Source organism: Macrobrachium nipponense, chromosome 47, assembly GCF_015104395.2.
Source record: "Macrobrachium nipponense isolate FS-2020 chromosome 47, ASM1510439v2, whole genome shotgun sequence".
Lineage (NCBI taxonomy): Eukaryota > Metazoa > Arthropoda > Malacostraca > Decapoda > Palaemonidae > Macrobrachium > Macrobrachium nipponense.
This window is the reverse complement of record NC_087222.1, coordinates 35,727,987-35,754,108: the sequence shown is the minus strand read 5'-3', so window position 1 is coordinate 35,754,108 and position 26,122 is coordinate 35,727,987. Positions and strand designations below refer to the sequence as shown.

Genomic DNA, 26,122 nt, shown 5'->3' with positions numbered 1-26,122 from the left:
GTCTCAACAACTACCCGCTCGGAGACCCGGTACCCTATGAGTGGTCGCCCTATACCCCCCCGCTGGGAGGAACCCCTAGCCACCTCAGAGAGGGAGGGAGGAAGGCAACTGAGGTTGTCATGACAACCAAGGGGTCCCCCAGCGCCTCCCTATACCTGGTAGGGAGGGAAGGGGAAGGGTAAGGTGCGATGGAACATGTACCAAACCATGGGACATGCACCTAGGCTAGCCTAACACCCTAAATGGAATAAAATTACATCGTAAAGATGGAAAAGACACTTTTAGTAGAAGAAAAAGAAGCCCAGGAGGAGGCAAACTGTTCCGAGGAACAGAAGCCTACTCGGAGCCAGCGATAGCCGATGAAGAGCAAGAGCCGGGATGCTGGGCTGGAACAATAATAATAGCCCTAAATACCAAACTAAGATAACGAAATGGTAAAGGGGACTTAATCTAGCTAAAACTCGATGTAAAAAACGATGAACGTAATATAGTAAGCCCGCCCATAAGTATAAGAAGTCCCAGTATGGGAGGACCGGGAATTCTTAACGAGGCAGCATGGCGCCGCCACGAGACAACCGGGAAACCGTATATGACCTATTAGAAGGAAAATACTGGTTCCCGGAAGACAAAAATATAGTAAAACATTACTTATGAGGCACTTAACTTAGCCGTTGCGATGGCAGAACGTTCCATAGCGAAGATGATAAGAAAATCCGTAAAATGCACAAGCACAGAGAAAATGCGTCTGAACGCTAGCGCTAATGATTAAGGATGTCCGCTAGGGGCGCTGCTGTCCGTGGCGTCCTCTAGTAGTAGTAGTAGCGGCTGCATCGCCTGTTGGTATCAGCTCTCTCTTGTGGGATTCTGATTGGAAGTTCTAATTGGTGAAGTCTCGTGGTAGTGTTCCCACTCGCCCCTATTACCATACCGACACTTCTTTTTAAGAGTGAGCGAGTCAGTTTTACTGACATGTTCTTAATTTTGTTTTTCTCTGGTAATTTTAGATTAATTTTACCTAGAAAGAATGATATTAAGGATCCTTTCATAGGCCGACACGAGCTGAGCCCAGAAATATACATAGACAAAATAAAATCAATTACTTAAAGCTAAGGGAAAAACATGCTTTAACAGGGGTAATGAAAATAAGGGGCGTAAAAATATAAACGCAATGGAGGCCACTCGATGAGAGTGGGCGCAACAAGGAAAAATTACTTGCTCACCGACAAAACGAAAACAAACGGTAAGCTGACGAAAAGAAAGGGGGAATTCTTGAATGGAAAATACCAAACTAAAATAAAAGTGGGTGAATGGGGGGAACGATAGATAAACAACGAAGCACGAAACAAAGAAACGTCACGAACGCCGACCCCCTTGAAAAACAGGAAATCATGAAAATAATAAACGTAGATCAAACAAGATCGACAAAGTAACTGCCACCCAAGACATAATAAAATATACTACTAAAAAAAAGGATTTTGACGTAAGGAAAAATCTATTTCTGGGCGATTGGCTCGTGTCGCCAGCGAATATCCTTTAATCTATTATTTCTAGGGTAAATGTACTAACACATACCAGAGAATAAATACAAAATAAAGAAAAGGTCATTATGACTGACTCGCTCACCCTCTAGGAGGGTGTCGGTATGAACACTAGGCGAGTGAGACCACTACCACGAGCCAAATGCCAATAGAAATCTCCCACTACAAAAACCCTCCAAGAGGGGAGCCGTCCCACAGAGGAGCAGCTCGTACTACTACTACACCATCCCATGCTTGCGACTGCTGCGCCTCTAGTGGCCATCCTGAAGTTAGCAGACAATCTTGAGCGAAGGGATGGGTAGGGGGGGTATTTCGCTGGCGACACGAGCCAATCGCCCAGAAAAATAGATTTTTTCCTTACGTCAAAATCCTTTTTCTGGGCTCAGCTCGTGTCGCTTGCGCGAAATCGTACCAGAGAAGAAACAGCACAAAGATTGTAAACAAAGTATAATAAAATATAATAAAACAAAATAGGTCTCAAATAAAAGATACAAAATAAAAGAATGAATATAATTGCTAAAAAGATACAAGTACACAGAAAAAACAAAATCAGAATTATGCTTAAATTACCCTTAAATCTAATTATGTTAATAATATAAGGTAATTTACATATATACAAATAGGTACAATGATTACCTATCACAATAAATCTGTGTAACAACATGTATCAAAAATAGAAATAGCAATTAATATAAATTTACATAAATAAATTTGATCAATGAGTAAAATAAAATATCTTAGGAATGTATATGACTTAATATACAAAACCCGTAACCATTGCATTATGATGTATCCCCTAGCATAAAAATAAGGGGATAACATCTATGAGATCAGTATGGTAATCAGATGTGAGTGTCCCTAACCAGACAAAAGGGGCACTATACAATCATAAAGCAGCTAAGACACAAGGAAATGTAAATGAACAAGGCAGGAATAGAACGAACTGTTGGGTGAGGCAGGTAGAGGAGGACTGAATCTTCTACTATAATCTAGCTAGAGTCAGGGGAAACTATGTTTACCCGCTGCTACTGCTGGGAATTTCAGAGCTTCCAAGGACTTAAGGTAGTGACGTTTTGAACACTGTCGGCGATTTCCATCCGTATACTTCTTTAAATCAGCAAATTCATATGTTGGAAGTAATTAATTGAGGTGGCTACTGCCCTGACATCATGTGCTTTTGGAAAGGAGTCAGGATTGGCTTGTTTGATAAAGTACAGGATTTTGTTGCCTGATGCCTTTAGTGGATAAAGTACCACCTTTTTCCCTCCTAAAGAGGGGTCCCCATGAGGAAGAGGAGGTCCTGGATAGAAAGGCTCGTAAGGTTGAAAACCGGACAAAGGGAAACATCTTGTGGAAGGGGTAGTACCTTCCAAGGTTCCCACCTCAACAAAGGATCTTCATTCTTTGCTAAAAGCTACGTTCCGGAGAAAGTAGCACTTCCCCCGTGGGAAGGAATTGAATATGATCCGGATCTCTGGATAAAGCCGACAGTTCTGAAATTCTTGCTCCTGAAGCTAGGCTTAATAAAAACAGAGTTTTTCTTAGGAGCATCATAAACGAGCATGTGTCATTATCGGTTTCGGAAGCCAGTTTTGTTTAGAACATCGTTTAAGAACCATGAAACTGACGTAGGCCTGACAGAGGGCCTAAGTCTAGCACATGCTTTAGGAATAGACGAGAAATAGGTATCTGTCAAGTCTATGTTAAATCCAAATTGAAATATCTTTTCAATGCTGACTTGTTTGTCGTAATCGTGCTAGCTGCTAAACCTTTTCAAATAAAGATCTGAAAAAGGATATAGCAGAATTAACTGTCATGGATTCTGATATCTGACTCTCTCAGGAAGATTGCTAACTTTTTGACGGCAGCATCATACTGCCTCAAAGTTGAATCCCTTTTATCGGATTCCAGGAAAAGAATATTCTGAGGGTCAATATTCGCATCTCTTTTTGCCGCAAACTTCATGAAATCCATAAAGTTAGGGTTTTGAGAATCCCTGAGGAAGCGAACAACAGTCTTTCGTTTGTACTGACTGGGAGCGCTTGGGACTGGGGATCCGAAGGGGACGAAGACCCAGTTCCAGGTTCAGGGGGTACCAATTGCTATTAGGCCAGTCTGGGGCTACTAGAGACACTTGACCCCTGAATGTCCCTGAGTTTGTCTAAGACCTTCATACAGGAGATTCACTGGAGGGATACGTAAATCTTCTCCCAGTTGTTCCAGTCCAGAGCCAGGGCGTCCGTGGCGTAAGCCAGAGGTCCAGGTTGGGGGCTACATAACACCGGTAGTTTGTGGTTCGCTTGTGATGCGAAGAGATCCACCTGTAGACCTGGGACTCTTTGAAGGATCCATTGGAACGAACTCTCGTCTAGAGACCATTCCGACTCTAGGGGTACTGAGCGGGATAGGGCGTCTGCTATGACGTTTCTTACTCCAGCTATGTGGGTGGAGGAAAGATGCCAACTGAACTTGTCTGCCAGGGAGAAGATGGCTATCATGACGTGATTTAGATGACGTGACTGGAGCCTCCTCTGTTTATGCAATGTACTACCACTGCGCTGTCCAAGACTAGCTTTATGTGGGAGTACCTTGGTGGGCGTAATCTTTTCAGAGTCAAGAAGACTGCCATTGCCTCCCCAGTACGTTTATATGGAACTGACGGAACTGGGGTGACCAAATTCCTTGCACCTTTTTGACCTGGGAGTACCCTCCCCAGCCGCTTAAGGACGCGTCTGTGTGGATGGTAATCCTCTGGTGGAGGGAACTGAAGAGGGACTGACACTGACAGATCTTGACTTTTGCCCACGGCCGAAGCCGGTTCTTTAGAATCAGAGGTACTGAGGATAGCTTGTCCCTAGGACCTGACATTTGCTCGAGATCGCCAGATCCTGGTTAGATCTTTCAGTTTGGCTTTCATTAAGATGTTCGTTACTGAAGCAAACTGGAGAGAGCCGAGGATTCTTTCCTGAGCTCTCCTCGATGCTAGTTTGTGACTTAGAAATTGCTTGACTGACTTCGCTATTTTCTTTCCTTTTGGTGGATGGAATCGACAGAGTGTGTGAGGATAGATTCCATTGAATGCCTAGCCACTGAAAGTTTGACTCGGGGTGAGTCTGGACTTGGATCTGTTTATCTTGAATCCTAGATATTTCTAGGAATTGGATCACTTTCAGTGTGGCTTTGTTGCATTCTTTTCGACTGATGGGGCCCAGATCAACCAATCGTCGAGATACGCTACTACCATAACCCCTTGAGGCTCTGAGCTGTTGCACTACTACTTCCGCTAGCTTCGTGAACACCCTGGGTGCCACGTTGAGCCCGAACGGGACTACCTTGAAGGAGAACGTCTGGTCTCCTATCTTGAATCCCAGATACGGACGGAAAGTGTCTTGCAATAGGGATATGATAGTAGGCGTCTGTAAGATCGATAGAGGTGGTGACGGCCCCACGGGGAAGTAAGGTCCGCACCTGTGAGATCGTGAGCATCTTGAACTTGTCGCAGCGGATGGCTAAGTTTAAGCGGGACAAGTCTAAGATTACCCTTTTTTTTTTTTTTTTTTTTTTTTTTTTTTGTTTGAGCCTTTCTTTGGGACGCTGAACAAGCGACCTTGAAATTTTAATCTCTTGACTTGACTATAGCTCCTTTCTGAAGGAGGTCCTCTGCGTACTCTGTCGATTCGTTGGAAGGAAGTTGACGGAAAGGTCTGGCAGGAGGTGGGTTCGTCAACCAGCTCCAACCAGCCCTTTTGACATTATGCTCTGAGCCCACTGGCTGAAGTTCCACCGGTGGCGAAAGTGAAACAGCCTCCCTCCTACCTGAAGTTCCTCATTGGTTCTGGTAACCCCCTCGACCTCCTCTGAAGTGCTTTCCCCTATTGAAGGGCCTCCCGATCCTCTCCCACGAAAGGACCGCTTACCTCTGCCTCCCTTGTTCGAGCGGTCATACTTCTGAGAAGCTTGACTCTCGAAGGCTGGATTGTAAGCTGGAGAGATGGCGTATGAGGTGGAGGGTTGAGGCTGAGGGATATCACATAAATAGGCTGTGATTGACCTTTAGACGTGGAGGGCTGAGCTGTCTGCACTAACGGCACTGTAGGAACTTGTTGAGGAATGGGCGCGGCTGCTTCTTTTGGTAAGGTTGGAAACGTCTAGGCTTCCTTTGTCCCTTACCTTTTGGTGTCAAGTCTTGCCTTCTCCTAGCCGTAAGACCCCAACGGTCCTTAAGGCTTTGGTTCAACCTCGTAGCCTCTGCTTGTACTTCCTTTACCATAGCCTCTGGGAAGAGATCTGCGCCCCAGATGTTAGAAGAAAGTAACCTATTCGGTTCATGCCGAATGGTTGCCTCTAGCAAATACATGCTTTCTGCAATTTGTTCTAGCAGTGGCAAACTCGAACATGTCTGACTGCACCGTTTGAGTCAGGCTTTGGTCATAAGCTTAAAATTGGTTCTGAACCATAAGCCATGGTTGCTACCTCAGACATAGCCATCAGGTTGATTGACCTGGCTAGTCGTGTTTTCGAGTCAAACTCCGCTTGAATAAGACTATCCGGGAGCCTGGCAGCTTTTTCACCAAACTGCTCCATAGCACAGTCAGGATTGAGTTTGCCAGCTGTGAAAGTGTTAGGCAAGTCCTCCCCATAATTCTCCAATTGACGGGAGCAACGGAGAGTGGGGTCTGCTTCTTCAGCTGAGGCATGGGTTTCCCCTTTCTGAGGCTGCTGAGATGGTCGACCTCGCTATCTTGGTAAGGAAAGGGAGCGGGGTACCTTCGTCCATCGTGAAAATGGTAAAGGGACTTTTGAATGGTTGGATCTTGGTATTCGAACAGTCCATGTCGTCTAGACATCTAAGCCATTCTCGTTGGGCCTGGTCCCGAGAATAGAGGACTGTCTCCTTTGGTACCCTGTCATCTCTAACCATAGCCGAAGGCGTGAGCCTAGCGTAGCCTATGAAGGGAGGCTGTAGGCCTTCCGGTAGAACTCGAAGTCCTCTATTCTTCGAGTTCCAAACTCCGGTATGGAGATGAGACCATCTTGGAAGGGAGGCATATGACGCTACTCTCCAAGGATTGTTCATGGGGAGAAAGTCGGGCAGCGAGTCATACGGGGGAAGCTGAGATCCACTAGTGTTTAGAGGTTGAGGGAGAGGCAAGAGGGGCTTCTCTTAGGCCGGCTATAATAGTATCCTGAGAAGTTTATCCTATCCGACAGGCGAGATATCATATGTTCATACTCGTCTTAAGGGAGCCTACCAAGTCGCCCACCTGTTTTGCAACAGGCCAGCATTGGTGTCCAGAGCCGGAGCTGCTGCGGAGGCGGAGGGGAGATCTGAATAGGCACCAAAGGTAGTGGAACTGGTGATACTGCCGGGGTGCGGGATTTCTCCTTAGGCTTTACTCTTTGAGGACTTTGAGCCGGAGAACTAGACCCTTTAGACCTGTCTGGGCCGGGATTACGAGCCGGAGACTTACGCGAAGAAGAAGACGAGGACGTCTTCTTCGAGGACGATGACGTCTTAGTCAAGGTCATATGCTTAGACTTGATCTTAGGCCTAACCGAAGCCTCTGGAGGAGTATATAACTCATCCCACCGGTAAAGCCTCGGGAAGGATGGTGAAGTTGCAGGGGTAGAAGAAACAGTCACTCCCAAGGGGGACCCTTGGGTACCTGCATTACTTACCTCGACCAACAGGTCGTCTATACCTACCATAGGTTCAACATTTATATCCAGGGTTGCGACATCCGTGGAGATATCCTGGTCTTGTTCAGTCAAGGTAGGCGCCAGCTGTTGTTGGAATAAAGGCATAGAGGGGTGGCCCGCCTCTACCGGGTCGGACGTACCCAGTCGCCTTGCCTCCGGGGAAGATTAACAAAGCTAAACGCTTCTCCAGTATGTAGGCTGACCCTTGGCGGCGTTCTTTGCCAAAAACCTCCGACCCAGGCCCGCAGGGTAGCCAATGCCGTATCTCTTACTGCCGGAGCCTGTAAGAGAGGATATTTTAGATTTAAGAACCACTTAAAACTAAAACTTAGGATATAACTTAAACTAGATGCCTTCAAGTTAAAGTAATGATAAAAACTTAAGAACTAAAAGAAGCGAAGGGGTATGCGGAGATGGAATAATTCCGCCTTCAAAAAGCTGGCTCACCAGTGGGTAACATATGGTACACGTCTCATGGTACCAGACCTGGATGTCCCCCGTGCGGAGTCGCGCATGGAGCATGGGACCGGCAAACTTCGTGTCCACAGGGGTCCTGAAGTGTAGCGGAAACATCCCGGATGCTCACAGTTGGTGGCCTGTAAGTGGGGAAGACACATGAGTATCTTAAAAGGGGTAACACTTTACAGACTAAGGACAAAAAGAACTCCGTTACGTGGCGGAGCTCGGAAAAAATTTGGGCATAACCCCTCCCTGCATTGCCTGAATAGGCTATAATCCCGGAGAGATCCGGTAAATACTAAAGGGAGGGGTGGGGTGGGGATGGTTTAAGAAACTTAAGATAAACTTAAAGATAAACTTAAAACCTACATGCAAGTAACCGGACTAGGTCCAGTGAAGCGGAGTGTAGTAATCAGCAATACGGTACGGTTAGTAAAGACCTATTGTATGCTCCGGTCCAACTATGGTGGACTATACCTTTCCGCTGGATACCAGGACTCCGATAGGGAGGAGCTCTAGTAAGGAGGGAAGGGCGAGATGACATACAGACTCGCGCTAACCCAACCCGGAGCGACAAGGAAGTAACGGAGGGGGGGAAGGCCAGAGCCCCCCACAACGTACCACCCGGCCGAGCCGAGAAGCGGAGAGGTCGGAACCAGTCAGGGACTGTCGACCTCCCCGGCCCCTCCCGGTGGAGGGGAAAGGGGGAGGCAGGCTCGGGCATGCGTGGGCGAGCAAGGACAGACCGACCCACCCCCGCCCGACTCTATGGGAGAGCGGGAGAGGGGGAAGGGGGACTGGCAGGCGCCTGGCTGACTCGTGATCACGTAGTGACCACGAGGCGGTAAACTAAGATACGGTAACCAAGCCTAGGCCAACCAACTGATCAGAGAGAAGCTATCGGGAAGCAACCAGAACTGAAAAAGCGGTAGCATATAGGCCCATAGGGCGAAAACCACTGATCAGAGAGAAGCTATGAGGAAGCGACCGAACTGATCAACGGTAGACTAGGCTCTTACGAGCCAGGACCTAGGCTAAGCCAGACGCCAACTAACCTAACAACAACAAAACATAAAAAATATAATATATAATAAAAATGAAAGAAAGAAGGTAAAATAGCAGGAGAAAAAATCCAGGAGTGTGCGACTAGCCCAAGGCAAGTCTACACTCAAAGCTAGTCAGGGGCCGATACAAAGACCTGGACTAGGGTCTGGATAGAAAAAGCCTACATAAAGGTGAAATACATACATGTATAACAACTTGAGTAGACGTAATAACGCGGATAATCAAAATAGAGCGTAAAATAATAAGGGATGTTCTAGGTATGGGAGACCAAGAACGAACCCAACATGCGGCAGGACCATGCTGCCATGCTTCCAGCCCCCCGAGAAACGTACTATACCTAAAAAACGGCAAATACCGTCTCGGGACGGAAAAAACTCGCTAACCGTAAATACTGAGTACTTAATTAGCTGCTGCGATAGCTGCACGCCTCCATTATAGTAAAAATCCACGAAAGGGCACAAAAAAACACAGAGAGAAAATTAGCACGTGTGGCTCCTGGCGCTAACTTTTTAAAGGATGGCGGCCACTAGAGGCGCAGCAGTCGCAAGCATGGGATGGTGTAGTAGTAGTACGAGCTGCTCCCTCTGTGGGACGGCTCCCCTCTTGGAGGGTTTTGTAGTGGGAGATTTCTATTGGCATTTGGCTCGTGGTAGTGGTCTCACTCGCCTAGTGTTCATACCGACACCCTCCTAGAGGGTGAGCGAGTCAGTCATACTGACCTTTTTCTTTATTTTATTTATTCTCTGGTATGTGTTAGTACATTTACCCTAGAAATAATAGATTAAAGGATATTTTCGCGCAAGCGACACGAGCTGAGCCCAGAAATATATACTGAAATACCATAAATTTACGAGTATATAAATATAATATATAGGTACTGAAAGAAGCCCGCTCGAAATTGGTACAAAACAAGGGAACGACGTAATGGCGGCTCGCTACCGCTCGTTACGGGAGGAGACGCCTAACAAAAATCCTAAAATAAAGGCAAAACGAAAGGCAAAATCACTCCCTAAATACAGAAAAAGGGCGAACCAGTACTTAACTTGGGTGAAGAGGCAGATTGACGATCCATAACGAAAAAGAATAACGAAACCAATAAAAAGAACAGATAGCTATAAAAAAGCGTGCAACGCTGGGTAGGCTATCGATAAGAATGACGCCGCAGTCCCCTTCAACAGGGTAGCTGGGTGTGACCTATAGGTCGGCTCCCCGTTTTCAGGGTCTTTTGATGGAGGAAAAAGGCTAATTGGAGGGGTTACTGTGGTAGTGTTTAACACTCGCCCCAGTTCTATACCGACACCTTTTATTTAGGTGAGCGAGTCAGAGACTTCTGACATGTCCAATTTAGCAGTTCTCTGGTATCATAGCAATATTTTTACTAGAAATAGTGCTAAAGAGGACACATTTCACTGGGCGACACGGCTTCTTCCTCGCCCAGAAATAGATTTTCCTACGTCAAAATCCCTTTTTTGCCTTTTTTTTTTTTTTTTTTTTTTTTTTTTTTTTTTTTTTTTTTTTTTTTTTTTTTTTTTTTTTTTTTTTTTTTTGCTGAAGTTTAGTATGCAACCATCAGAAATGAAAAAATATCATTATCATATATAAATATTGGAATATATGACAGTGCAAAAAAAAATTTCATATATAATTGTATACAAATCGCACTGTGAGCAAAACTGTTAAAGCTAATGAGTTAATTTTTTTTCGTTGTATTGTACACTAAATTGCGATCATTTTGGTATATAACAAATTGTAAAATGATCAAAGCAACAGAGAAATATGATCACAAAATGCTGCATGAATTCGTAATGCGTGGACGTAAAAAAGTTTTTTTTTTTAAATTCACCATAAATTGAAATATCGTGCTAAAGACTTCCCGTTTGTTGCAAAATGAAGGTAATTGATTGAATATTACTAGCCTGTAAGAGTTTTAGCTTACAATTGCATTTTACCATTTCGGTCGAGTTATAGTTGACCGAATGTCGAATTTTTTCTATTTATCATGATTTATATGCAAATATTTCAAAACTGATAAAGCTACAACCATGAGTTATTTTTTGCTGTATTCTACATGAAATTGCACACATTTTCATATCTAAAACTCTATGTAACGGCTAATATAAATTTATGTAAATATTACGACAATGTAACTCGAGCATTTGGGAGGTTTGTGGCCGAGATTCCGCGTGAGGAGGGAAGGAAAAAGTTTTTTTCAAAAATTCCCATAAATCGAAGTATTGTGCTAGAGGCTTCCTGTTTGTTGCAAAAGGAAGGTAAGTGATTGACTATTACTAAACTGTAAGAGCTTTAGCTTACAATTGCTTTTTTCGACCATTTCGGTCGAGTCAAAGTTGACTGAATGTCGAAATTTTTCTATTTATCGTGATTTATATGCAAATATTTCAGAACTGTTAAAAGCTATGACCATGAGTTATTTTTTGTTTTATTCTACATAAAATTGCGCACATTTTCATATATAAGACTCTATATAACAGCTAATATAAAACAGTGCAAATATTACGACAAAGTGACTCAAACATTTCGGAGATTTGCGGCCGAGATACCGAGCGAGGAGGGAAGGAAAGTTTTTTTTTTCAAAAATTCACCATTAATCGAAATATTGTGCTTGAGACTTCCAATTTGTTTCAAAATGAAGGTTGAAATTTTGGCACTCATCATTATTTATATTAAAATATTTCAAAACTGATAAAAGCTACAACCATGGGTTGTTTTTTGTTGTATTCTACATGAAATTGCTCACATTTTCATATATAAAACTTTATGTAACGGCTAATATAAAACAGTGCAAACGTTACGACAATCCAACGAAAGAATTTCTGAGTCACCGCACGGATGTAAGGAAAAAGTTATTTTTAAAAATTCACCATAAATCGAAATAGTGCGCTAGAGACTTCCAATTTTTTAAATATTTGCATATAAATCACGATAAATAAAAAAAACCATGTTCGGTCAACTTTGACTCTACCGAAATGGTCGAAAAACGCAATTGTAAGCTAAAACTCTTACAGTCTAGTAATATTCAGTCATTTATCTTCATCTTGAAACAAATTCGAAGTCTCTAGCACAATATTTAGATTTATGGTGAATTTAAAAAAAAAACTTTCCTTCCCTCCGCGCGCGGATTCTCCGCCACAAATCTCCGAAATGTGTACGTCCCATTCTCGGAATATTTGCTCCGTTTCATATTAGGCATTTCATAGAGTTTTATATATGAAAATGTGCACAATTTCATGTAGAATAAAACAAAAAATATTTGAAGGTTGTAGCTTTTCTTATTTCCGAAATAATTGCTTATAAAAAATATATATATATAAAAGTTCGACATTCAGTCAACTTTAACTCGTCAGATATGGTCGAAAACTGCAATTGTAAGCTAATACTCTTACAGTATAGTAATATTCAATCATTTGTCTTCATTTTGAAAGAATTGGAGTCTCTAGTACAATATTTAGATTTATGGTGAATTTTTGAAAAAAATATTTGTTTACGTCCGCGCATTACGAATTCATGCATTATTTTGTGATGATAGTTTCTCTGTGTTGCTTTTATCGTTTTACAATGTGTTATATACCAAAATGATTGCAATTTAGTGTACATTACAACAAAAAAAAAAGTAACTTGTTACCTTTAACTGTTTTGCACACAGCGCGATTTGAATACAATTATATATGAAATTTTGTTTTTGCGCTATCATATATCGCATTATTTATATATGATAATGATAATTTTTATCATTTCTGATGGTTGCATACTAAACTTCAGCCAATGACAAAAAAAGGAGCCAAAAATGAACTCTTAATCTTGAAAACTAAGCGCGCTGTGATTTTTTGAAAAAAATATTTTTTCCACTATCGCGCTCACTCTGAAACACCTCCGGCACACGGGAGACAATTTTTTTTTACCGCTTCGACGTTTAAGGGTTAATTGGCTGTTGATGATTCCACCACCATGTCTGTGCAGGCTAGAGCGCCTGACGTTAGGGGTATTGGTCCCTCTCTGGCTTTCAATAAGAACTTGGCTGTACAGAGAGGGCTGAGCACTGGTACTTGGTTACACCAGTTCACGTTCGCCTCTTTCTATCTTAAGGATGTTCCCCTCAGATCTGCGGACACGTTTTCCCTGGGTCCTGTAGTGGCTGCCCATAGTTGCCCCTAACAGGGCACATTTGTATCTTTCCTAAGGCGATTGTGTGGATGAGAGAATGAGGGAGTTGGGTGGTCTCCTTTCTCTTGTACCTTTCCTTCTTCCTTCAGGCGGGTTAAGGAATAGACACGTTATTCGCTGGACTGGTCTGATACAATGAGTAAGGTAAGGTAATCATACTGATAGTGTGGTTGAACCCTCTATTCGGTAGCATATGCTCCACTCCTAGGCAAGGAGGAGTTGAGTGGTACAATCCCTGGTGTGTTGGTTTGCTATTAGACAGTCAAAGTTTCTCTTTGGTTCCCTATACAATGGTTCTCCCATATATCATTGTACATCACTCAGGGTCTGAGTGTTTAGATATCAATTTATCTAGCTTCTCAACAGGCTACAGTCCCTCTCCAGAAGTAATTTCTTCTGGAAGCTGGACTGGTGGGTAGGCCCTCAGCCGGTTTAGGATGTCTTTTACCTCCCTCCAAGTATGAGTCTATCCTGTTGTTAAGACCAAAGGTTTGTTCGTATATGAACTTATGACAATTTTTCTAAGACAATTTGTATTTTTCATAGCTACAAACCTGAGGTCTGAACATTATACTGCCCGCCTCTAGCCGCCCCTCTGTTTGTTAAGACATCCTGTGTTGGGAAAGACTGATGCGTGATTGTAGGTGAATGGTTGTTGACCATCCTTCACCCGATATACGCATGCATTGCCAGATATCACAAGATTCCTTGCTTTCATCTGTTTTTTAACCGGATCCAGCTAGTCGCTAGAAATTATCCTATTGTTAAGACCTCAGGTTTGTAGCTATGAAAAATACAAATTGTCTTAGAAAATTTGTCATTTTAAAAGAGTGAAATGGATAGATTATTGTATTTCTTTAAAATACTGTCACATATGAATTTTGAAATTAGTTATATTATTAATATTATTATTATGTGAAAACATTAATAAACTTATACACATGTACCATAGAAATTCTCTCAACTCAGTAAAAGAGAGAGAGAGAGAGAGAGAGAGAGAGAGAAAACATGCTCCCTCCCCTCCTGTCACATTACTTGATATGACAGCTGTTGGACCTCAGCTTGGTACCTGGAGTTCGAGAGAAAGATGGTGTAGACTGGGATTTCCTTCATTCTTACATAATTTTTTAAATTTATAAACAAAAATCTTACTAATTCACTAGTATTTTCTTTAATGAATTGATTGCTTTTTACATTAATATTAATATTTGAAAATTAGTAAGTCATTTATTTATCATACAAAAAACATACATCTCTGTAAGAGAGAGAGAGAGAATTATTATTGTTATTATGTGATATCTTTTAATCTTTTTAAACTTACTAATACAGTAATTTTATCATGAAAATACCCTTTTATTTAACTTCTACCTCCTCAGGCCTTCTCTAACACTCATATGTATTTGTCTTTCAGCTATTGCACCCCCCCGTGGAAAGAGAAGGAAAGGTTATCTTCTAGATATTGCACCCCGTGGAAGGAAAAAAAAAGGTCGCTCAACGAATTCAGTTGCTACCCAGACTTCAGTGGCTACCCAGACTTCCTTCCTCCACACTGAGTCTCCACCCCTTGGCTACATGAGCAAGGACAACGATAGTAATGACCCTCCTGATATAACATATTATTCAGGTAAATCATAGCCTAGTATGAGGAAAATGCATCCATATTTTTCATTTACCAGTATTAATAATGCAAATACAGTATGCTTCTGTGCCTGGTGAAGGACAAACAGTCTAACTGGTGAATAATTGCTTAATCTATTGAAGTGAGGCATAGTAGTGAAACCCGGTCCCATATGTTAATATCTGAAATCTCATATCTTATTGTATTTACCATTGTCCTACAGCAGACAAGATAGAAATGCCATAGTTTTTCCTTATGTTTGTCAGTCAGTCTTTACATCTGTCCATCCGTCTGTTTGTGATCAGCTGTGTGTCTGTCATGCTTACTTAGACATTAGTTGAAAGGATTCTGGTCTGGCATAGTAGTTTGTACTAAGGTAGAACATGCATAAATGTGCATGGAGGGAGTTGGTCATTCTGTCCATTATTATCTTTCGTAGTTGTCATGGCATTGCAAGAAAAGCATGAATGGGATCTCAGGATTTTATTTTAACTTCCTATGTAAGAGCCAAAATGTAAAATTGTGGTTCCCAATTCCAAAGACACTGTGAGTAACTTTAACCTTGGTACTAATAGCTTCTGAACTATAAATGATAGAGACTTTATACATGACATTTACGTATATTTCATTAATAAGCTCTCTCAAGTTAGACCAGCTTAGTGATGTTGTGAGTTTGACCTTGGCCTTTACATGGAAAATAAGTGGTGCTGTGGTATTCATGTTTGAAAAGCACTTTGTGTAAAAGGAGAATACATATTGCATGAATTAAGATGTCGTGTCTGTAACATTTGAAAAGTGACTGAATGTTAAAGACATCACAAAGAGGATTTAGTCAGTTATTTGTTAAGGGCCATATGTTGCTTTATCAATTAAAAACAAGGCCTTATTGTATAGCCTACACTTGAACATTCAAGATATCCCACACCTAACAATAATTCTATATAATTTCTAAAGAGGAATCAAGACAGTTACTTCACCTCTGAGTACCTTGCATTTAACTTAAACCCTATAAATTTCTAGACTGGATCACTAAACTCGATAGTAGTATATTTACTTAGGATGAGAATATAAAGTAGCATGAAGTTATGCTGCTTGCTAGATATTTTAGACTTCTGAGAAGAGATTACTAGTACTAATATATACAATTAAGTTGTATATCCTGTTTTCATTAGTAAACAGTCCTCACGCAAGTGAACCTGCCACAAATAATGATAATAAAATAGTCTGTAAGATTATCAAATGGTTAAACTCGATGCTCAGGGCACTATTTTTATTCCGATACGCAATACAAACCATCGGTCCTTTAACAATAGGAATGTAACTTGCGGCAGCTGGAACCGGTCGTAAGGTTCGAACAAGGGAGTTCAGTAGTTAACTGCTTGTCCGACAGTCAGCGCATCGCGCGACTGGGAGGTGAAGAATCACTTTGCTTTCGGCCGCGCTGGTTGACAGACGTGTTCTCCACTTCTCTCTGGCCACCTTTTGTCGTATGCTTTGGATCTTCAAATCTTTGGTTTGCTATCTAATACTAGTGTCCTTGTGTCAAAATACTGTGAGTACTTGTGCACTTGTTCATGAATCTTACCTGCCAGATATATATATAGCTGTATTTTCCGAAGTCCGACAGAATTTCAAAACTCCCGGCACACGCAGTGGTCGGCCAGGTGGTAGTACCCATTCCCGCCGCTGGGAGGCGGGCGTAAGGAACCATTCCCATTTTCTGTCAGATTTTTCTGTCGCCGGTGCAGTCAACACGTGTTTTCAGCACCTCCGTCATTGGATTTTGGAACTCTTTTGGCTACTTGAGTATCCCGATTGATTTTTGGTTATTTGATTTGGATTGGTGGTTAGGCATATGCTAATTGTGGATTGTTTTGATTTTGGCTTGATTTTTCCTTAAACTTACGATGTCTGGATCTAGTTCGGCTAGCGCCAGAATATGTTGTGGGGAAGAATGCAAGGTTAGGCTACCGAAAACTTCGGTAGACCCTCATACAGTGTGCGCGAATTGTAGGAAACATGTTTGTATGTTTGATGACCGCTGCAACGAGTTTGAAAGTATGTCTGATTCTGCGTGGAAGGCTTATGAATCATAGGTACGTAAACTAGAACGTGATAGTGTAAGAATGTCTTCCTCCAGGCGTGTAACACAAGTTACCCATCCAGTAGAATTTATCCCTCCAAAGACCTGTGATGTCTTCGGGCCCTACAATAGTGTCTTTGGAGGGTAATACCTTATCTGTGATTCTTAAATCTTTGCGTAGCCTGGAATCATGCTTGCATTGGAAAGTTTTAATAGTGGAGTGAAGTGTAGTGATAATGCCATGAATGTTCATTCTATCGCGTAAGCGTATAATTTCTCATTGACAAAACACTACCGCGTGATGGCTCTCCCTACCTTGGCGAGGCAGAATGTAGTAGGGAGGTAGCTGTCCAAGTGTCTACAATACTCTACATTTGTTCATAAAACTTACCAGTCAGATATATATATCTGCCGGGTAAGTGTGAACAAGCGTTGTTGTATCATAGTAATATTATTTTTGCCCTTACGTCATATTACTATCAAGCGGTTGTATGGTTCAAGTTATATACTCATACCGTAGTTACTCCTACGGAGGACAACCGAGAGTACGATTATTCTTATTACATTTAACCCCTTCTTTACCGGGTGGATGAGCAGAATGTAAACATTACGTTCGCTGCTGAACTGAATCTCTCGGTAGTGACTTCAGTTTGGAGGGGTGCCAATCGTAAAAATATTTGCCAAAAAAAGAAAAAAAGGATTTTGACGTAAGGAAAAAATCTATTTCTTTGGGCGATTTGGGCTCGTGTCGCCAGCGAAACCTATCCTTTCTCTTTATTTCTAGGGTAAATGTACTAACACATACCAGAGAATAAATAAAATAAAGAAAAAAAAAAACAAAAAGGTCAGTATGACTGACTCGCTCACCCTCTAGGAGGGTGTCGGTATGAACACTAGGCGAGTGAGACCACTACCACGAGCCAAATGCCAATAGAAATCTCCCACTACAAAACCCTCCAAGAGGGGAGCCGTCCCACAGATGGAGTCAGCTTCGTACTTACTACTACACCATCCCGATGCTTGCGACTGCTGCGCCTCTAGTGCCATCCTGAAGTTAGCAGACAATCTTGAGCGAAGGGATGGGTAGGGGGGGTATTTCGCTGGCGACACGAGCCAATCGCCCAGAAATAGATTTTTCCTTACGTCAAATCCTTTTCTGGGCTCAGCTCGTGTCGCTTGCGCGAAATCGTACCAGAGAAACAGCACAAGATTGTAAACAAAGTAAAATAAAAAATATAATAAAACAAAATATGGTCTCAAAATGAAAGATACAAAATAAAAGAATGAATATAATTGCTAAAAAGATACAAGTACACAGTAAAGCAAAATCAGAATTATGCTTAAATTACTCCCTTAATCTAATTATGTTAATAATATAAGAATTACATATATACAAAAAATAGGTACAATGATTACCTATCACAATAAATCTGTGTAACAAACATGTATCAAAATAGAAATAGCAATTAGTATAAATTTACATAAATATTTGATCAATGATAAAATAAAATATCTTAGGAATGTATATGACTTAATATACAAAACCCGTAACCATTGCATTATGATGTATCCCCTCCCCTAGCATAAAAATAAGGGGATAACATCTATGAGATCAGTATGGTAATCAGATGTGAGTGTCCCTAACCAGACAAAAGGGGCACTTAAACAATCATAAAGCAGCTAAGACAAGGGTAAATGTTAATGAACAAGGCAGGAATAGACGAACTGTTGGTTGGGTGAGGCAGGTAGAAAGGAGGACTGAATCTTCTACTATAATCTAGCTAGAGTCAGGGGAAACTATGTTACCCGCTGCTACTGCTGGGAATTTCAGAGCTTCCAAGGACTTAAGGTAGTGACGTTTTGAACACTGTCGGCGATTTCACCATCCGGTATACTTCTTTAAATCAGCAAAATTCATATGTTGGAAGTAATTAATTGAGGTGGCTACTGCCCTGACATCATGTGCTTTTGGAAAGGAGTCAGGATTGGCTTGTTTGATAAAGTACAGGATTTGTTGCCTGATGCCTTTAGTGGATAAAGTACCACCTTTTTCCCCCCTAAAGAGGGGCCCGATGAGGAAGAGGAGGTCCTGGATAGAAAGGCTCGTAAGGTTGAAACCGGACAAAGGGAAACATCTTGTGGAAGGGGTAGTACCTTCCAAGGTTCCCACCTCATCAAAGGATCTTCATTCTTTGCTAAAAAGCTACGTTCCGGAGAAAGTAGCACTTCCGTGGGAAGGAATTGAATATGATCCGATCTCTGGATAAAGCCGACAGTTCTGAAATTCTTGCTCCTGAAGCTAGGCTTAATAAAAACAGAGTTTTTCTTAGGAGCATCATAAACGAGCATGTGTCATTATCGGTTTCGGAAGCCAGTTTTAGAACATCGTTTAAGAACCATGAAACTGACGTAGGCCTGACAGAGGGCCTAAGTCTAGCACATGCTTTAGGAATAGACGAGAATAGGTATCTGTCAAGTCTATGTTAAACATCCAAATTGAAATATCTTTTTCAATGCTGACTTGTTTGACGTAATCGTGCTAGCTGCTAAACCCTTTTCAAATAAAGATCTGAAAAAGGATATAGCAGAATTAACTGTCATGATTCTGATATCTGACTCTCTCAGGAAGATTGCTAACTTTTTGACGGCAGCATCATACTGCCTCAAAGTTGAATCCCTTTTATCGGATTCAGGAAAAGAATATTCTGAGGGTCAATATATCGCATCTCTTTTTGCCGCAAAAAACTCATGAAATCCATAAAGTTAGGGTTTTGAGAATCCCTGAGGAAGCGAACACAGTCTTCGTTTGTACTGACTGGAGAGCTTGGGACTGGGGATCCGAAGGGGACGAAGACCCAGTTCCAGGATCAGGGGGTACCAATTGCTCTTCGGCCAGTCTGGGGCTACTAGAGCCACTTGACCCCTGAATGTCCTGAGTTTGTCTAAGACCTTCATAAGGAGATTCACTGGAGGGAAGGACGTAAATCTTCTCCCCCGTTGTTCCAGTCCAGAGCCAGGGCGTCCGTGGCGTAAGCCAGAGGGTCCAGGTTGGGGGCTACATAACACGGTAGTTTGTGGTTCGCTTGTGATGCGAAGAGATCCACCTGTAGCCCTGGGACTCCTTTGAAGGATCCATTGGAACGAACTCTCGTCTAGAGACATTGACCATTCCGACTCTAGGGTACTGATCGCCCGGGATAGGGCGTCTGCTATGACGTTTCTTACTCCAGCTATGTGGGTGGAGGAAAGATGCCAACTGAATTTGTCTGCCAGGGAGAAGATGGCTATCATGACGTGATTTAGATGACGTGACTTGGAGCCTCCTCTGTTTATGCAATGTACTACCACTGCGCTGTCCAAGACTAGCTTTATGTGGGAGTACCTGGTGGGCGTAATCTTTTCAGAGTCAAGAAGACTGCAATTGCCTCCAGTACGTTTATATGGAACTGACGGAACTGGGGTGACCAAATTCCTTGCACCTTTTTGACCTGGGAGTACCCTCCCAGCCGCTTAAGGACGCGGCTGTGTGGATGTAATCCCTGGTGGAGGGAACTGAAGAGGGACTGACACTGACAGATTCTTGACTTTTGCCCACGGACGGCCGAAGCCGGTTCTTTAGAATCGAGGTACTGAGGATAGCTTGTCCCTGGACCTGACATTTGCTCGAGAGCGCCAGATCCTGGTTGAATCTTTCAGTTTGGGCTTTCATTAAGATGTTCGTTACTGAAGCAAACTGGAGAGAGCCGAGGATTCTTTCCTGAGCTCTCCTCGATGCTAGTTTGTGACTTAGAATTGCTTGACTGACTTCGCTATTTCTTTCCTTTTGGTGGATGGAATCGACAGAGTGTGTGAGGATAGATTCCTCCATTGAATGCCTAGCCACTGAAAGTTTGACTCTGGGGTGAGTCCGGACTTGGATCTGTTTATCTTGAATCCTAGATATTCTAGGAATTGGATCACTTTCAGTGTGGCCTTGTTGCATTCTTCGACTGATGGGGCCCAGATCAACCAATCGTCGAGATACGCTACTACCATAATCCCTTGAGCTCTGAGCTGTTGCACTACTACTTCCGCTAGCTTCGTGAACACCCTGGGTGCCACGTTGAGCCCGAACGGGACTACCTTGAAGGAGAACGTCTGGTCTCCTATCTTGAATCCCAGAAACGGACGGAAGTGTCTTGCAATAGGGATATGATAGTAGGCGTCTGTAAGATCGATAGAGGTGGTGACAGCCCCACGGGGAAGTAAGGTCCGCACCTGTGAGATCGTGAGCATCTTGAACTTGTCGCAGCGGATTGGCTAAGTTTAAGCGGGACAAGTCTAAAGATTACCCTTCTTTTGTTTGAGCCTTTTCTTTGGGACGCTGAACAAGCGACCTTGAAATTTTATCTCTTGACTTTGACTATAGCTCCTTTCTGAAGGAGGTCCTCTGCGTACTCTGTCAATTCCTTGGAAGGAGTTGACGGAAAGGTCTGGCTGGAGGTGGGTTCGTCAACCAGCTCCAACCCAGCCCTTTTGACACTATGCTCTGAGCCCACTGGCTGAAGTTCCACCGGTGGGCGAAAGTGAAACAGCCTCCCTCCTACCTGAAGTTCCTCATTGGTTCTGGTAACCCCCTCGACCTCCTCTGAAGTGCTTTCCCCTATTGAAGGGGCCTCCCGATCCTCTCCCAACGAAAGGACCGCTTACCTCTGCCTCCCTTGTTCGAGCGGTCATACTTCTGAGAAGCTTGACTCTCGAAGGCTGGATTGTAAGCTGGAGAGATGGCGTATGAGGTGGAGGGTTGAGGCTGAGGGGATATCACATAAATAGGCTGTGATTGCCTTTAGACGTGGAGGGCTGAGCTGTCTGCACTAACGGCACTGTAGGAACTTGTTGAGGGAAGCGCGGCTGCTTCTTTTGGTAAGGTTGGGAAACGTCTAGGCTTCCTTTGTCCCTTACCTTTTTGGTGTCAAGTCTTGCCTTCTCCTAGCCGTAAGACCCAACGGTTCCTTAAGGCTTTGGTTCAAACCTCGTAGCCTCTGCTTGTACTTCCTTTACCATAGCCTCTGGGAAGAGATCTGCGCCCCAGTATGTTAGAAGAAAAGTAACCTATTCGGTTCATGCCGAATGGTTGCCTCTAGCATACATGCTTTCTGCAATTTGTTCTAGCAGTGGCAAACTCGAACATGTCTGACTGCACCGTTTGAGTCAGGGCTTTGGTCATAAGCTTAAAAATTGGTTCTGAACCATAAGCCATGGTTGCTACCTCAGACATAGCCATCAGTTGATTGACCTGGCTAGTCGTGTTTTCGAGTCAAACTCCGCTTGAATAAGACTATCAGGGAGCCTGGGCAGCTTTTGTTTTTCACCAAACTGCTCCATAGCACAGTCAGGTTTGAGTTTGCCAGCTGTGAAAGTGTTAGGCAAGTCCTCCCATAATTCTCCAATTGACGGGAGCAACGGAGAAGTGGGGTCTGCTTCTTTCAGCTGAGGCATGGGTTCCCCTTTCTGAGCTGCTGAGATGGTCGACCTCGCTATCTTGGTAAGGAAAGGGAGCGGGGTACCTTCGTCCATCGTGAAAAATGGTAAAGGGACTTTTTTTTTTTTGAATGGTTGGATCTTGGTATTCGAACAGTCCATGTCGTCTAGACATCTAAGCCATTCTCGTTGGGGGGGCCTGGTCCCGAGAATAGAGGACTGTCTCCTTTGGTACCCTGTCATCTCTAACCATAGCCGGAAGGCGTGAGCCTAGCGTAGCCTATGAAGGGAGGCTGTAGGCCTTCCCGGGTAGAACTCGAAGTCCTCTATTCTTCGAGTTCCAAACTCCGGTTACGGAGATGAGACCATCTTGGAAGGGAGCATATGACGCTACTCTCCAAGGATTGTTCATGGAGAAAGCGGGCAGCGAGTCATACGGGGGAAGCTGAGATCCACTAGTGTTTAGAGGTTGAGGGAGAGGCAAGAGGGGCTTCTCTTAGGCCGGCTATAATAGTATCCTGAGAAGTTATCCTATCCGACAGGCGAGATATCATATGTTCCATACTCGTCTTAAGGGAGCCTACCAAGTCGCCCACCTGTTGCAACAGGCCAGCATTGGTGTCCAGAGCCGGAGCTGCTGCGGAGGTGGAGGGGAGACTCTGAATAGGCACCAAAGGTAGTGGAACTGGTGATACTGCCGGGGGTGCGGGATTTCTCCTTAGCTTACTCTTTGAGGACTTTGAGCCGGAGCTAGACCCTTTAGACCTGTCTGGGCCGGGATTACGAGCCGGAGACTTACGCGAAGAAGAAGACGAGGACGTCTTCTTCGAGGACGATGCGTCTTAGTCAAGGTCATATGCTTAGACTTGATCTTAGGCCTAACCGAAGCCTCTGGAGGAGTATATAACTCATCACCGGTAAAGCCTGGGAAGGATGGTGAAGTTGCAGGGGTAGAAGAAACAGTCATCCCAAGGGGACCCTTGGGTACCTGCATTTACTTACCTCGACCAACAGGTCGTCTATACCTACCATAGGTTCAACATTTATCCAGGGTTGCGACATCCGTGGAGATATCCTGGTCTTGTTCAGTCAAGGAGGCCGCCAGCTGTTGTTGGATAAAGGCAATAGAGGGGTCCGCCTCTACCGGGTCGACGTACCCAGTCGCCTTGCCTCCGGGGAAGATTAACAAAGCTAAACGCTTCTCCAGTATGTAGGGCTGACCCTTGGCGGCGTTCTTGCCAAAACCTCCGACCCAGGCCCGCAGGGTAGCCAATGCCGTATCTCTTACTGCCGGAGCCTGTACGAGAGGATATATTTTAGATTTAAGACCACTTAAAACTAAAACTTAGGATATAACAATTAAACTAGATGTCTTAAGTTAAAGTAATGATGAAAACTTAAGAACTAAAAGAAGCGGAGCGGCAGCGGAGATGGAATCTTACGCCTTCCAAAAGCTGGCTCACCAGATCGTAACATATGGTACACCGTCTCATGGTACCAGACCTGGATGTCCCCGTGCGGAGTCGCGCATGGAGCATGGACCGGCAAACTTCGTGTCCACAGGGTCCTGAAGTGTAGCGGAACATCCCGGATGCTCACAGTTGGTGGCCTGTAAGTGGGAAGACACATGAGTATCTTAAAGGGGTAACACTTACAGACTAAGGACAAAAGAACTCCGTTACTGTCGGAGCTCGGAAAAAATTTGGGCATAACCCCTCCCTGCATTGCCTGAATAGGCTATAATCCCGGTAGAGATCCGGTAAATACTAATGGGCAGAGGGGTGGGGATGGTTTAAGAAACTTAAGATAAACTTAAAGATAACTTAAACCTACATGCAAGTAACCGGACTAGGTCCAGTGAAGCGGAGTGTAGTAACTCAGCAATACGGTTACTGGTTATTAAAGACCTATTTGTCATGGCTCCGGTCCAAACTATGGTGGACTATACCCTTCCGCTGGAATATCAGGACTCCGATAGGGAGGAGCTCTAGTAAGGAGGGAAGGGCGAGATGACATACAGACTCGCGCTAACCCGGAGCGACAAGGAAGTAACGGAGGGGGGAAGGCCAGAGCCCCCCACAACGTACCACCCGGCCGGGGAGCCGAGAAGCGGAGAGGTCGGAACCAGTCAGGGACTGTCGGACTCCCAGGCCCCTCCGGTGGAGGGGAAGGGGGAGGCAGGCTCGGCATGCTGGGCGAGCAAGGACAGACCGACCCCACCCCCCCCCCGCCCGACTCTATGGGAGAGCGGGAGAGGGGGAAGGGACTGGCAGGCGCCTGGCTGACTCGTGATCACGTAGTGACACGAGGCGGTAAACTAAGATACGGTAACCAAGCCTAGGCCAACCAACTGATCAGAGAGAAGCTATCGGGAAGCAACCAGAACTGAAAAGCGGTAGCATATAGGCCCATAGGGCGAAAACCAACTGATCAGAGAGAAGCTATGAGGAAGCGACCGAACTGATCAACGTAGACTAGGCTCTACGAGCCAGGACTAGGCTAAGCCAGACGCCAACTAACCTAACAATAACAAAACATAAAAATATAATATATAATAAAAATGAAAGAAAGAAGGTAAAAATAGCAGGAGGGAAAAAAATCCAGGAGTGTGCGACTAGCCCGAAGGCAAGTCTACCACTCAAAGCTAGTCAGGGCCGATACTAAGAACCTGGACTAGGGTCTGGATAGAAAAAAAGCCTACATAAGGTGAAATACATACATGTATAACAACTTGAGTAGACGTAATAATGCGGATAATACAAAATAGAGCGTAAAATAATAAGGGATGTTCTAGGTACGGGAGACCAAGAACGAACCCAACATGCGGCAGGACCATGCTGCCATGCTTCCAGCCCCCGAGAACCGTATCTATTACCTAAAAAACGGCACCAAATCCACCGTCTCGGGGACGGAAAAAACTCGCTAACCGTAAATACTGAGTACTTAACTTAGCTGCTGCAATAGCTGCACGCTCCATTATCGAAAAATCCGAAGAAATGGCACAAAATACACAGAGAGAAAAATAGCACTTGTGCTCGTGAGTGCTAACTGAAAGGATGTCCACTAGAGGCGCAGCAGTCGCAGCATGGGATGGTGTAGTAGTAGTACGAGCTGCTCCCTCTGTGGGACGGCTCCCCTCTTGGAGGGTTTTGTAGTGGGAGATTTCTATTGGCATTTGGCTCGTGGTAGTGGTCTCACTCGCCTAGTGTTCAATACCGACACTCCTAGAGGGTGAGCGAGTCGTCATACTGACCTTTTTTTCCTTTATTTTATTTATTCTCTGGTATGTGTTAGTACATTTACCCTAGAAATAATAGATTAAAGGATATTTCGCGCAAGCGACACGAGCTGAGCCCAGAAATACACTAATCAAGACAGGCTAATGAAATTATCAGGTATTATTAGCACTATAATAACGCTTATTCTCTGTGAGTTTTATCATCCTACAGGGAAAATAAATGATTTTATGAAAAAAAAATGTGAAACTGTGTCCTTGTACAAGGGACACTGGTGGGGTCGGTGAGAAAACTACAGTCTTGAATAGAAATTCAGTCTTACAGAATGTTGGTATATCCACCTGGAACATGCACATAAGGTATTATCAAAATAGAACAGTAAATAAGCACGTAATAACAAAAAAAAGAGCAACAACTAAAGCGAAAGCCCGCCAATAAATATGGAAATTGCAAATTTTATTAGTATATCTCTCAAAAATTGGTCGATGTCGTTTTCTACGTTTTCTAAGATTATTTTTTCTCTGGTTTGGTTTTTTTATATATAAAGTTACTATAAGGCTTTATTTTTACCTTCATTTATCTGGTGTTCATATCTTTTATTTGTAAAATGTAATAAGTGAATAAATAAATACAGTAAATGATGATGCAACTGGTTTTATACTTGGGTAGAAGTTATTACATGTTTATGCTTGTCTGGTTTTGTGATTTTTTGTTGAGACGCAGTTCATCTGTCACCTACACACTACTATAAGCAGTAATAATATTTTTTTGGGTTCATCAT

At 43.5% G+C, this 26,122-nt stretch overlaps 1 protein-coding gene across 1 annotated transcript in view; it reads left to right on the top strand.

Moving 5' to 3' along the window:
- The first annotated feature begins 14,358 nt into the window (after window positions 1-14,358).
- Window positions 14,359-26,122, top strand: part of LOC135204648 (tigger transposable element-derived protein 1-like) — a 36,008-nt gene continuing 24,244 nt past the window's right edge. The window contains exon 1 of the mRNA XM_064234796.1: window positions 14,359-14,568. The gene's annotated coding sequence lies outside the window, so the exon portion shown is untranslated. The remainder of the gene's footprint in view (window positions 14,569-26,122) is intronic.